The sequence below is a fragment of the Macaca thibetana genome, chromosome 1 (genome assembly GCF_024542745.1).
Source record: "Macaca thibetana thibetana isolate TM-01 chromosome 1, ASM2454274v1, whole genome shotgun sequence".
Classification (NCBI taxonomy): domain Eukaryota; kingdom Metazoa; phylum Chordata; class Mammalia; order Primates; family Cercopithecidae; genus Macaca; species Macaca thibetana.
The window spans coordinates 74,614,137-74,627,432 of record NC_065578.1 but is presented as its reverse complement, the minus strand read 5'-3'; the positions used below and the strand labels follow the sequence as shown (position 1 = coordinate 74,627,432).

Sequence of the window (13,296 nt, the reverse complement as noted above, 5' to 3'; positions counted from 1 at the left end):
AAAAGTGTTGAGAATAGGTTCTACCTTACACCATATTACTGTTTTTGAACCGAAAACTAGAGTTGCCAGCCCTCCTTAGCTGCCTCAGCAGGAGGGAATGACTATTGGCAGAAATATCACTCAAGCAACCAAGTGACTAGAAATTACTTGGAAGTGTACATATTAATCCTGCCTTGTAACTTTGTCATCATTATATCTCTGCAGAAAGTAAGTTGGAAATCCGCCTGGCTGTTCAGGTTTTTAAAATGTGAAAGCAGAATACTTCTTAAGTCAGTTTTATGATGCATTCTAGCCAATGGGTGCATGAGCAGCATTATGAAAAGCCTAACTGGCATCAGCCTGTGTGGAGAGTGAATAAAACATAGCAGAACAAATAATTTTTAAAAAGACAGCTCTAAGAGAAATTCCATTATTTGTTCATAGCAAATATTTAATCAGCATCTACTATGATCCAGAACCACTGTTCTGAGTGGCGGGGCATACAGTAATGAACAAAACAGACAAAGTTCCTGCCCTCTTAAAGCTGACCCTCTTAAATTCCAGTAGGGATGGCTGACAATAAACAAAACCTCTTTGAGGACTAATAGATAGTCAAGAAATTATTATATCTTGAGTCAGAGAAGTGACTTGCTAAAGTTACACAAATTTCCAGCTGTAATCAAAATGATAGCAGATGCTCAGTTGGCTCATTGAATGGACTGTCTCAGTCTCTGAACTTGGATTACTTGAGCCTTTGAAGTAATATTGATAACATGTTTTGGATTTCTTGTTTGGAAAAATGTAACATTTCATTTTCTTCTGTTTTATGAGTGAGATTGTGGGTATGTCTTAGAAAGAGTGAGAGAGAACATACATATGGCCATATGAATCTAACAAACATAAGGATAAGAGGAAAAAACAAGTATCATTTGATTCCATCGATGTAAAGCCAAAAATAGACAAATTATATTTTTTAGGAATGTGTAAGAAATAGTAAACTACAAGAAAAGCAAATAAATGATCATCATGAAATTCAAGACAGTGATTACTTTAGCAAAGAAGTAACTGTTCAGTATCCTATTGTACAACTATGTCATTATTTATCTTTTCTACTTTTGAAAAACATTGTATTGTTTTAAATTTTTGGCTATTACAAATGATGCGGCCATGAACCTTATTATACATGTGTCTTAATGTACATACATGTAGTATGGGGTATATATTTAGGACTGAAATTGTTCTTTCATAGGGTCAGATCATGCTAAACTTCTTGAAAACACTTCTACCAATTTTTCTTCTCACTAGCAGTATATAAGACTCCACATCTTTGTCAAGACATCATATTATCAAACTTTTTACTTTTTATGCATCTTTGGGGGATATATAATAATTTCTCTTTGTGGTTTTAATGTATATCTTTCTATTTATCAATGAGATTGAATATGATTTCATTATTTATTGACCATTTGGATTTTCTTCTCTGAAGTTCCTATCCAAGTCTTTTGCTCATGTTTTTATAAAGTTTTGTCTTTAAAAAAAAACAAAAGTTCTCTGATGAGAACACATGGACATATCAAGGGGAACAACACACACTGTGGCTTGCTTGGGGACTGGCGGTGGGGGAAAACATCAGGAAAAATAGCTAAGAGATGCTGGACTTAATACCCGGGTGATGGGATGAGCTGTGCAGCAAACCACCATGGCACACGTTGACCTGTGTAACAAACCTGCATACCCTGCACATGTACCTTGAAATTTAAGATAAAAGTTGAAGAAAAAAAAAAGAAAAGACAACATAAAGCCCAAAAAGTATCTTGATAAAACACAGAATTTATCTTGGGTATAAGAACCTTCTTAGTCTTTTAATAGTACTCCAAAGAAATCCTGTTTTTCAAAAAGAATAGAACAGATTCCAGTTTTGCTTCAAGGTTCTTTTAATTTAAAGCTCTTTTTAAAAATGAGGTTTTTTACATATTCTGGATATTAGTAATTCAATGTTATCCCTCTCTTTATTGAGCCTTTCACTGAATAAAATTTCTTTTCTTTTCTTTTTTTCTTTTTCTTTTTTTTTTTTTTTTTTTTGGTAAAGCCTACTATTCATTATGAGCAATGCTTTTGGAGGATAGGTTGGGGGAGTAGGGTGACAATTAGAATCTTAGAGACTGGAATGGAAGACTCTTAAAGTGACCAGGCTTTCTAAACCACTCTCAGTACAACCACTCTAGTTCCATCCTCAAGAACTGATGTTCTTTGTAGAGTTGGGTACATCAAAGTGCATTATCTTGCCACGTGTGACAATGCTTTCCCTTACATTAGAACTCATTTATTGATACCAGTGTAACAGAAGGAAGAAAGTCTGATGCTTCCAAGAAATGTAAAAATACCTTATATCTGTCTCTCTACAAATCGACTCACTTTGTAACTAGTTCTTTTTGTGCACTGCTTAATAAATCCTCTCTCTGAGGTCATAATGACTTTATAATTTTACCTTTCAGTTCAGGCTTTTCTATCTGAGATTGATTTTTGTATCTGATGTAAGGTAATGTCCAACTTTATTTCTATTTTTCTTTACAGATATCCATTGTCCTACCACCATTCATTGAATAAAGTGTACACTTACTGATGATTTTTGTCTCTTTGATCAAAGTATTGGATAAAATACTGAGAAAGTGTGTTACAATCTCTACCATGATTATGTCTCTTTCTCCTTGTAGTTCTACACATTCACATTTTGAACTTTGTTATTAAGTGCATATATTTAAAATTATTTCATCTTCCTAGTTAACTGAACCTTTATTATTTTGAAATGACCCTCTTTATTGCTATAGATTGGTTCAAAAGTAATTGTGGTTTTGCCATTCAAAGTATGGCAAAATTCGCAATTACTTTTGCACCAACCTAACAGTAGTATATTTTACTACAATTTTGATTTCCAGAGATCAACTTCAACTCATTCCTTTTGGTTAAAATTCACATGCTTTATCTTTTTCTTTCCTTTTGTTTCAACCTTTTTCTTTTTCTTTTTTTTGAGATGGAGTCTCACCCTGTCACACAGGCTGAAGTGCAATGGCACAATCTCGGCTCACTGCAACCTCTGCCTCCTGTATTCAAGCGATTCTCCTGCCTCAGTCTCCCAAGTAGCTTGGATTACAGGTGCATGCTACCATGCCTGGCTAATTTTTTGTATCTTTAGTAGAGACAGGGTTTCACCATGTTGGCCAGGCTGGTCTTGAACTCCTGACCTCGTAATCCACCCGCCTTGGCCTCCCAAAGTGCTGGGATTACAGGAGTGAGCCACCATGCCTGGCCTGTTTCAATCTTTTTCTAGCCTCGTTTTTTGTACATACATATAGCATATAGTTGGATTTTGTTTTTTATCTAGTATGACAATTTTATCTTTTACAGGCATATTTTGTCCCTTTGTGTTTAATGAAATTGTAAATAAACTTGAGCTTGTATATTTCTTAGCCTGCTTGGGCTGCTATAACATAATACTATATAGACTGGGTGGCTGAAACAGTAGACATTTATTTCTCACAGTTCTGGGATTACACGTATGAGCCACTGCCCCTCGCCCAGCAATTATTTTTTAATATTTTTCATCTCTTTATTTCTCTATGCTACATCTAAATAATTTATGTTGACTTACTTCCTAGTTTGCTAATTGTATTTTCAGCTATGTCTAATCCAATGTCAAATTTATCTACTGAGTTTTACATTTCATTTGTTGTGGCTTTCTTTTTTAGATTCAATTTGCTTCATTTTCAGATCTACTAGGTAACTTTTTAATAGTTCTTCACATTTATCTCCAAGTTTGTGTTTTATTTCTAAAAAATAGTAAATATAGTTGTTTTATAACCTAGGACTAATAATTTAAATATCTGAAGACTTTGTATATCTATTAATGTTTGCTAATGATCTAATTCTTTCTTGGTGTCTTGTTTCCTGATGTAGCTTTTTTTGTGTGAGCTGCATATTTTCTTTGGAAAACTATTTATGAGAACACATAGAATAAAAGTACATTGCAACAGAGGTCTTTTGTTTTTATCAATCTGTTAGTTTTCTAGGAGCACCTACAGATCGAATAGAGTTTAGATTACTTCACATACACTGCAAATTCAAATGAGGTGTTTTTCCTCATTTTTTTGCTTAGTGCCACCATTCTTAAGGATATGGTGGATTTAATCTGAGGGGATAGCTCTCTGAAGTTCCAACTGTATGGAGGGACAGTCTATTTGAGCCCTCATCTTGAACAGCCTCTGGATTATGTCTTCTGGCCCCCTTACTCATGGAATTTGCTAAGTTGATAAATATCTTTGAGGCTATAATGGCTTTAGTAGTATCTTTCTTTCTCTGGGTCCTCCTTTTTCCTGTATTTTGTCAGTATTTTCTTGTATTTTGTCTGATATTTTTCCACTATTTTGTCAATTTTATAGTGCTTTTAAATATTCTTTAAGCTTTATATCTAAAATTTTTAGTGCTTAGAGAGAGAGAGAAAAATGGGGGGGGGGAGAGAGAAAGAGAGAGAGAAGGGAGCTTACAATCCTTTTGGAATTGAAGCTAGCAGGTATAGTTTTTCCTTGCAGATTTATCCTCACAGTTTTGTACTACTGGCATCATGGAAGAACATGAGGCAAATCCCTTTTCTTAAATACTAGGTTTTCCTTTTCTAGCCTTTCACTCTCTCTTCCAAATCTATGCAGAATATAAGAGAAGTAATCCCAAGGTTTTCTTTTGACAGTTAGTTCACAATATGTTCAGTCTCTTTATGAAAAATCCATTTTGTTAGAAAAAATATTCACTGACATTTCTGCCTCACATATGGTCCACAGAATTTACAAGTATATAAAATCCAGGCTATTGTATCTTTGACTTTAGCCAGGGAGATAGGACTCCAAAAGAGGGTGAGATCAGCCCTAGGCGTCTATTTCATATGATTGTCTTAATCTGTAACACACACACACACACAATCACCACCACTCCCTTAGCCCTGGGAAAGAAGATCTCTCTCTCTCTCTCTCTCTCTCTCTCTCTCTATCTCTATCTCTCTCTCTCTCTCTACCTCAATAACAGCTTATGGTGGATAATACAATATGTTGTATGAGTCCCTGTTGTCTGCTGTTTCTCCTGTTTATCGTTCTAAGTGACTGGCCTGACCCATTGGTGAGAGATCATAGTTTACCACCATTTTTGCTCAATTACCCTGTAAATAGAAGCATCCATGTGATACAGATTCTAATAGAATACTCCACCTGTAGTTTTTATTTGGTAGATCATGATGCATTGTGGGTAGAAATGGTACACTAAAGCATGTTTTCTTTCCTACACTTTAGACCCAGGAATAGGGATTTTTTTCCAGTGATTAGTAATGTCTATCTTCTTGAGTTGTGGCAAAAGTCAGAGTTGATAAGCAGTTTAATTTTATTCTCATCAATAACCTGTGGGCGATATGAGGAGGCAGGAGAGATGTTATCACTAGCTACCAAACTGCTTTATGCATTTGTGATAAACTGACAAACTCTTGATGTTTTTCTTTAGTAGTATTTATTCTTAAGTTTAATAGAAAGTCTTTTACTTAGCTACAACTTTAAAGACAATTTTCCCCTTCTCTACAGAACTTAATTTTTATATTTATTTAATGATGAAAATTATCATTTTCCCCAATCTTTATTCATTTACCGTGCTGCTGCCTGAACTCCGCACTCAGAAAAGCAAGGTGAAGTCACTTATTTTATATTTAGCGCGAATGCATGTGCTGTTCGTTTTCCATCTTTAATTGTGAAGTTGTTATTTTTTTTTGGAGGTAAGGGAAAAGGGCCTGGCATGATAATGAACTGCATAACCTTTGAAACTAGAGGAAAATAAGGAGTTGTTTCAATGTAATTAGAGTATTTCATGGTTCTTTTTTTTGAGTGATTCATGTCGAGCAATAAAATACAAATATAGCTAGAAAGAAATGTTAGAAAACCCAAGCTGATAACCTTCAAACTCAATTCATGTTCTTGTTTACTTCCAGACTTTCTTTTTAAATCAATATTGATTCAGAATTTATTTATTCTGAGATGTGTGATTATCCAATAATTCATGGCTGTTCTACACCACAAATTCACTGCTTTGTCACACTAATCAAGAAAAATCATTTTTTCAAAAGTACATTTCAAATGCCCCCTAAACATCCATCCTTCAGCACTGCCTATAAAATCAGTCTGTTAAGAGGCAGCCTGAGTGCCTCTTAAAGAAGAGAGAAACACCTTCTTTTTAGGTGTTTCTTTTAGTTATTACCTCCAAGGTTATAACTGAATTGTTTATGATTTGTGTTCATATAGAGCAAATTATTTCAAATGATGATGCAAACTACTTAAAAACCATCCTAGTGATTCGGCAAATGTTTCTTAAAACAGGAGATTTGACATTCTTGGTAGAATATAAGGTGATTTATCATCTCATATGTTTAGGAAGTTACTCAGACTGGGAGAAAAACAGCCGTCATAGGTCATGATACCACTGTATTGTTTGGTTTGAAATCAGTGCTGAAGGAATCTCATTTGCATTTCCATTAATCATGCCATGTCCAATGTGGGGTCATGTTTCTGCCTGAGATGAGTTTCTGGAATGCTCATCATTTTCTGCATGAGGCATTGTCATCATTAGGTGATGAAGCAGGGTACCATGCCCTTTCTTTCACCCCCAACAAATGTATTCCTCTGTAATGCTTCTTGAATTACCTCATCCTCTTTCAGAGCTACAGCCTCAGTCAGGCATCTACCATCTTATGTCTGAAATACAACAGTCATTTCCTCATTGATTCATCTGCCTTAACTTTCTTATTTCCTCTGCATCAAATATATAAACACATAACAATTAGGTCGCTTATTCAGAAGACTTTGGGGACAGTGTAAGTCCTCCTCCAACTCCTGATAATGTGCTTAATTCTTCTACCTGCTGTCATGTCTTGTCCCCCAGGCATAGCTCTTTGTTACAGCTCAGCATGTGCTGTTGTCTAGCTTTCACACATGACACATTCTTTCCTCTAAGTATGGTTAAAATTTCTCTCCTAAAAGTTATTCCATAACCATCACACCCAGCTTAGTCACTGAAATCCTTCTAGAATTATTGGTATTATTTGTAGCCAATGTGTCAATTCAACAAGTTGGTTTGTACTGACTCTACACTGATCACTTTCGTTATGTGGATAATTTACATTTTACTGTTTCCCATGTTAGTTGGTCTCCTCCAAAGACAGAAATTGTTTCCAAACTTTTTTCCCCTCCGCTATCTATCATTTTATGGATGACAAAACGGAAGGTTAGAGGGGCAAAAAGTAATTCTCCCAAGATCATACTGCTTATAGATGATAGAAATAACATTTTATACCAGTTAATTTGATACCCAATTTTTATTCACCAGTGTGGGATACTTTCTCCCTTATTTCCTTTGTTAGCTGCTACTTGCCTTAACATTACAATCAGATACTGAATTCGTGTTGGTGATAAGGGGAATAATTTGTCACATCAGTGCACTTCTAGGCGTGTATTAACTTCCTTTAATCTAAGTTGAAATTTATCTAAAGTGATTTGCTGGTGACTGACAAGATTGATCCTCTAGTTGTATTTTCTTTTTTTCTTTTTTTTTTTTTTTTGAGACGGAGTCTCGCTCTGTCGCCCAGGCTGGAGTGCAGTGGCCGGATCTCAGCTCACTGCAAGCTCCGCCTCCCGGGTTTACGCCATTCTCCTGCCTCAGCCTCCCGAGTAGCTGGGACTACAGGCGCCCGCCACCTCGCCCGGCTAGTTTTTTTTTTTTGTATTTTTTAGTAGAGACGAGGTTTCACCGTGTTAGCCAGGATGGTCTCGATCTCCTGACCTCATGATCCGCCCGTCTCGGCCTCCCCGTATTTTCATAATCTAAATTAATTATACAAGATATCAAAATTACATTGACATTCTTTTAAAACTTATTTTGTAAATATTGAATGCCTGCGATGTGTACAACAGGCACTAATGTAGGTAACAGGAACAGAGAAATAACCAAGATCTCATTTCTACCTTAGAGAAACTATGTAGTAATCCAGTAGGATAAATAGTCATATGTATTAGCTTCCTATTGCTGTGGTAATGAATTACCCCAAACTTGTGGCTTAGAAAAACACAAATTTATTATCTTACATTTCTAGAGGTTAGAAGTCCAAAATACATCTCAATGAGCTAAAATCAAGGCATTAGCAGGATATCCAGGGGAAATACATTTTCTTACTTTTCACAGGTTCTAGAAGCTTCTGTATTCCTTGGCTCGTGACTCTCTTACATCTTTAAAGCCAGAAATGGCCAGTTGAGTTTTTCTAACATTGCATCATTCCAATCTTGTTTCTGTTGTCATCTTTCCTTCTTTGACTCATCTGCTTCCCTCTTCCCTATATAAGCACCCTTGTGATCACGCTGGGCTCACCCAGATAATCCAGGCTAATCTCACCAACTCATGGTCCTTAATTTATTCACATCTGCAAACTCCCTTTCCTTATATTAGGTAACATATTTACAGGGTCCAGGGATTAGGATGTGAACATATTTGGGAGGCCATTATTCTATCTACCACAACATGTAAACAGATAACCTGTAATACAGTGTCGTAAGCACAGCAATGCAAATGGAATTACTGTGTCTCAGAGATTAATGGAATTAGCTGCTTTGGAATGGAATTCCTTGAAAGTTCTCAGGATTGATCTCCTGTCAAAGTGGGTAGAATTAACTTTGGCCCATTTTGGCACGGTGGCCAGTAGAATGTTTTTTTTCTTGTCCTTCTTGAGAATCAGTAGCAAGTTTGTGAGGGGAAGTGTAGGCCTCCTTTAGCCATCACCAAGGGAATAAGGAAGAGAAAGTCACATTACTCAGAGGGAACAGAATATGAAAAGGGGGGAACTATAAATAGTACAGAATTGCATAAGACCAAGTTCAAAGAGGGGCATTATAAGAAATACGGCTGGTGAGATGAGCCATATCATAAAAAGCCATGTGTGTTGGGCTAAGAAGTGGAAATATCATCCTGTAAGAAATGGCAAAGAACATGATTCCTTATTATTTGGTGAGACTTAGAGGAAAACAGAACCCTTTCTTTGAATGAAATGACAGGCCCTCTTTTATAGACATACTATAAAGCATATTTTAAAAATAAAATAAAACACATGCATAATTATTCACAATTCTCTGCTGGCTATTGTTGTATATTAAAGTCTTAATTTTGTACTGCTCCATTTTTCCATGTTCACTGGAAAGTTATCTGACCTGCTTACTCATAGTAGGTCTCTTTTAAATTCTAGAACATGTATTCATCCCACCTTAGTTACTTTTTTGCTCTCTGAATTAATATTAGGTTCTCAGAAGGAGAATATTCCTGCAGGAATAAAATCAAATGTTTTGGATTTTTACTTTTTACAGCTTATCAATGGTAGTTATATTGTCATTTTCTTTGAGAAACAGATTACTTTTAAAGAAAAGAGACTTTCTAAGCATGACTGGCTGCTTTATGTTGCCATTTGCTTTCAATGTAGCCATGTGAAATCTGCACCTATGAATTGAATTAATTACCTGAACTATTTTCCTTAATCTTCATAAATTATTTCTGGTTCAGAAATTGCATTGTATGGTTGCAATAGCAACTGTTAACCACAACAACAAATGTGTAGCTGTCTTTTATAAATGTTTTCCAATGACTCTAAATTTACTGTTGTAAGACAATAAATTTGGTGATCAGAAAGTCAAATGACTTAAGAAGCTTATAAAATATTATATAATTTTAGGGGTTTTTTTCTTTAAGTGAGAAATATGAATTGCATTCGAGGAGCTAAGCCACATGACCGGGAGCCACTGTGGCTTTTTTCATTTAGCTGGCCCCTCAGTCTATTTATTCCAGAGATTCAATTAGAGTACTGAGGGCCCCCATAAAAGCACTGCCCTCTATTGATTTGCAGGATATAAAAAATTTGCATGACAATACAAATTCTGCCGGCACATGGGGGTAGGGTGAAGTAATCACTTTCCAGCTGTCATTACTATACAGAATCAGCTCAATCTTATCATCTGACTGTGGTTTTAGTGTATTTTCAACTGAAATATGAAGCAGCCAGGATTTACAATCTGAAAGTGTCAGCTTTTCTGGCAGATTCGACAATGGCATTTCATTTACACTGCAATCCACTTTCTCTCTTGGTGAGGTACAAATCACAGAAAAATTGGAAGCCGGCCTAAATACTTTTAAGCTGGTTTTGCCTAACTTTAATGTAAACAGCAAATAATTACAAAATCAATATGAGTTATTAACCCCTTTAAACCTGTCTTCTCCTTACTCATCTGTGGAATTACTTTAAAATGACCAATGAGCAACTTACTGCTAAATGGCTCAGCACAGGCTTTGGCATTGGACAGTCTGCCTTTCAATGCCACCTCTGCCTCTTGTTAGCTGGGTGAGCTAGGGAAAATTATCTCACCCTTCTGTACCCAAACTTCCTATTTGTAAAATAGAATAATAATAATGGCATATTTTAGTACATTGAAATGGCATGAATTTTTAGAAACATTAAATGACATAATAAATACACTAGGGCTATTCCACTGCACTGCTCAGAGAAGTACAATGTGTTCTATGTGGAATTGTGCAAGATGGCAGACCTATGTGTAAAGCACTTAGAGTAGTCCCTGGTACAAATAAAATTAAGACACATGCACACATATGTTTATTGCAGCACTATTCACAATAGCAAAGACTTGGAATCAACCCAAATGTCCATCAGTGACAGACTGGATTAAGAAAATGTGGCACATATACACCATGGAATACTATGCAGCCATAAAAAAGGATGAGTTTGTGTCCTATGTAGGGACATGGATGCAGCTGGAAACCATCATTCTCAGCAAACTATCGCAAGAACAGAAAACCAAACACCGCATGTTCTCACTCATAGGTGGGAACTGAACAATGAGATCACTTGGACTCGGGAAGGGGAACATCACACACCGGGGCCTATCACGGGGAGGGGGGAGTGGGGAGGGATTGCATTGGGAGTTATACCTGATGTAAATGACGAGTTGATGGGTGCTGACGAGTTGGTGGGTGCAGCACACCAACATGGCACAAGTATACATATGTAACAAACCTGCATGTTATGCACATGTACCCTAGAACTTAAAGTATAATAAAAAATAAAAAATATAAAAAAAAGAATAAATTTTATAGAATTTATGATCTTTCCTTTTTCTTGAAATACTTTGACTTTCTTGAATGTCTGTGTCTCTTCCTAAAACTCTGTCACTGGCTCCTCACATCTAATGGTAGTGTTTCCCAAAACTCATACACATCATGATGACCTACTTTTCTCCTCATTTTCTCCATTAGGTTGGTCTGTTAAGTAGAACTAGACATAATGACAGTGTGTAAACAGGGATGTAGTTATACAATTGAGATGAAAATCAAATAGCTTAATGGTTCCCAAATCTGCCTGTGCATCAGAGTCAGTTAGTGGGTCATTTAAAAATACAGATTCTCAGTCCCATTCCTCAGATCTATGGAATTGGAATATTTGATATGGGGGATTGTTGGAATCTTGTACCCCTAAAAGTTTTTGAGCTATTTCAGCTATTCAGACAGATTTGGTAACTGAAATCTAGAACCAGGAATGTTGCAAATATTAATGTTCAAAATCAGAGTGAAAGATTCAAGTCAAAGAGCACAGGGTCAGAGCATGAGCAGAAAATGAAGTCAAAGTTGAGTGTTAGGAGCTTGTGAAACCTGTTCATTCATGACCCGCCCTGTGCCCCACAGCATTCTCTATCACAGCTCTCACTGCACAGTGTTGAAATGTTTCCAGCTTATGTTTCTTTTCTTTCCTTCCTTCCTTCCTTCCTTCCTTCCTTCCTTCCTTCCTTCCTTCCTTCCTTCCTTCCTTTCTCTCTCGTTCCTTCTTTCTTTTTTTCTTTCTTTTTTCTTCCTTTTTTCCTTTCTCTTTTTCCTTCTTTCTCTCTTTCTTTTCTTTCTTTCTCTCTTTCTTTCTTTCTCTCATCTGTCTTGCTCTCTCACCCAAGCTGGGGTACAGTGGCACAATCTCAGCTCACTGCAATGTCCACCTCCTGGGTTCAAGGAATTCTCATGCCTCAACCTTTGGAATAACTAGGACTACAGGTGTGCACCATCACGCCCAGCTAATTTGAGGTTTTGCCATGTTGCCCAGGCTGGTCTGGAACTCCTGGCCTCAAGCAGTCCACCAGCCTTGGCTTTTCAAAGTGCTAGGATTATAGGTGTTAGCCACCCATGTCCAGCTCTCTTGAGCTTATATTTCTTATTCAAGTATGAGATTCATAAAGGCAGACTTAGTCTGAAAAATTCCTTTTCATATCCTCACACCACGTGTTCATGGCAAGGATCCAAAAAATGTTGTTAAAATGAATTGTTAAAATGTAAGCCGAGAGAGCGAATTGTTAATAGGACTCTTTGGCTCTTTTGTTACATATAAACAATCTGAACTAGTTAAAAGTGAGAAAAGGGAACACAGTTTGAGACTGTAAGGTGTCTCATGAAACTCAACTCTGAGCTTCAGGTAAGAACTAGACCACAAGATAAAGGCTGTTAGGACCATCATCTCTGTTTCTCTTTGAATATTTACTTCAATAACTTCTTTCTGAAAGCCAGATTTCTCTGCTTCTCTTGTTTTCGAGGTTTATATTTTGCAGTTCGTCTTCCACTGAGAATAACTCATTGTCTATTCTAATTCTAAATTCCTGGGACTGAGAATCTGACTGGCCCAGCTTGGATCCAATATCTAAACCAGATCCAGTTGGCCATGGCCAGAAAACAGGCACAAAGAAGAAATGTCACAACTAAAGACCCACTCCTGTGGATTGGGGGACAGAGGGATGGTCAGTGCTCAGATAAAGTAGACTTAAACACTTTTAATATTATCTGTTGCAGTGAAGCAGAGTCAGATAAGCTGTCCAAAAAAGAGAAGCAGACAGTGTGCTAGAGAACGTGGCACTGAAGTACATATCAACTGTCTCAAACAGGAAAATTTTATCTTTTATTCAGGACCAGACCTTTTTACAGGGACAAATCCCTAGAGGAACACGTGGGAGTGCTTAGGTTGTAGGAGAAGAGTCAAGAGTTTGGGGACTGCAAAGTGCACACCTTTGGCCAGGAAAGACTTTACATAACTTGTTACTGGGTCTGCCCACACAGTACATGCAGGGAGAAAAAAGCCATTCCATGTGTACTTTTACTGTTTAAAGAAAAGGGTAATATATCACAATCATAATGCAGCAGAGTGACAAGGGCACCTTC

The 13,296-nt window shown here is 36.7% G+C and overlaps 1 protein-coding gene across 4 annotated transcripts in view; it reads left to right on the top strand.

Annotated features, from left to right (window-relative positions):
* SLC44A5 (solute carrier family 44 member 5) overlaps positions 1-13,296 on the top strand; it is a 531,948-nt gene that overhangs the window by 381,076 nt on the left and 137,576 nt on the right. The window lies entirely within an intron of this gene.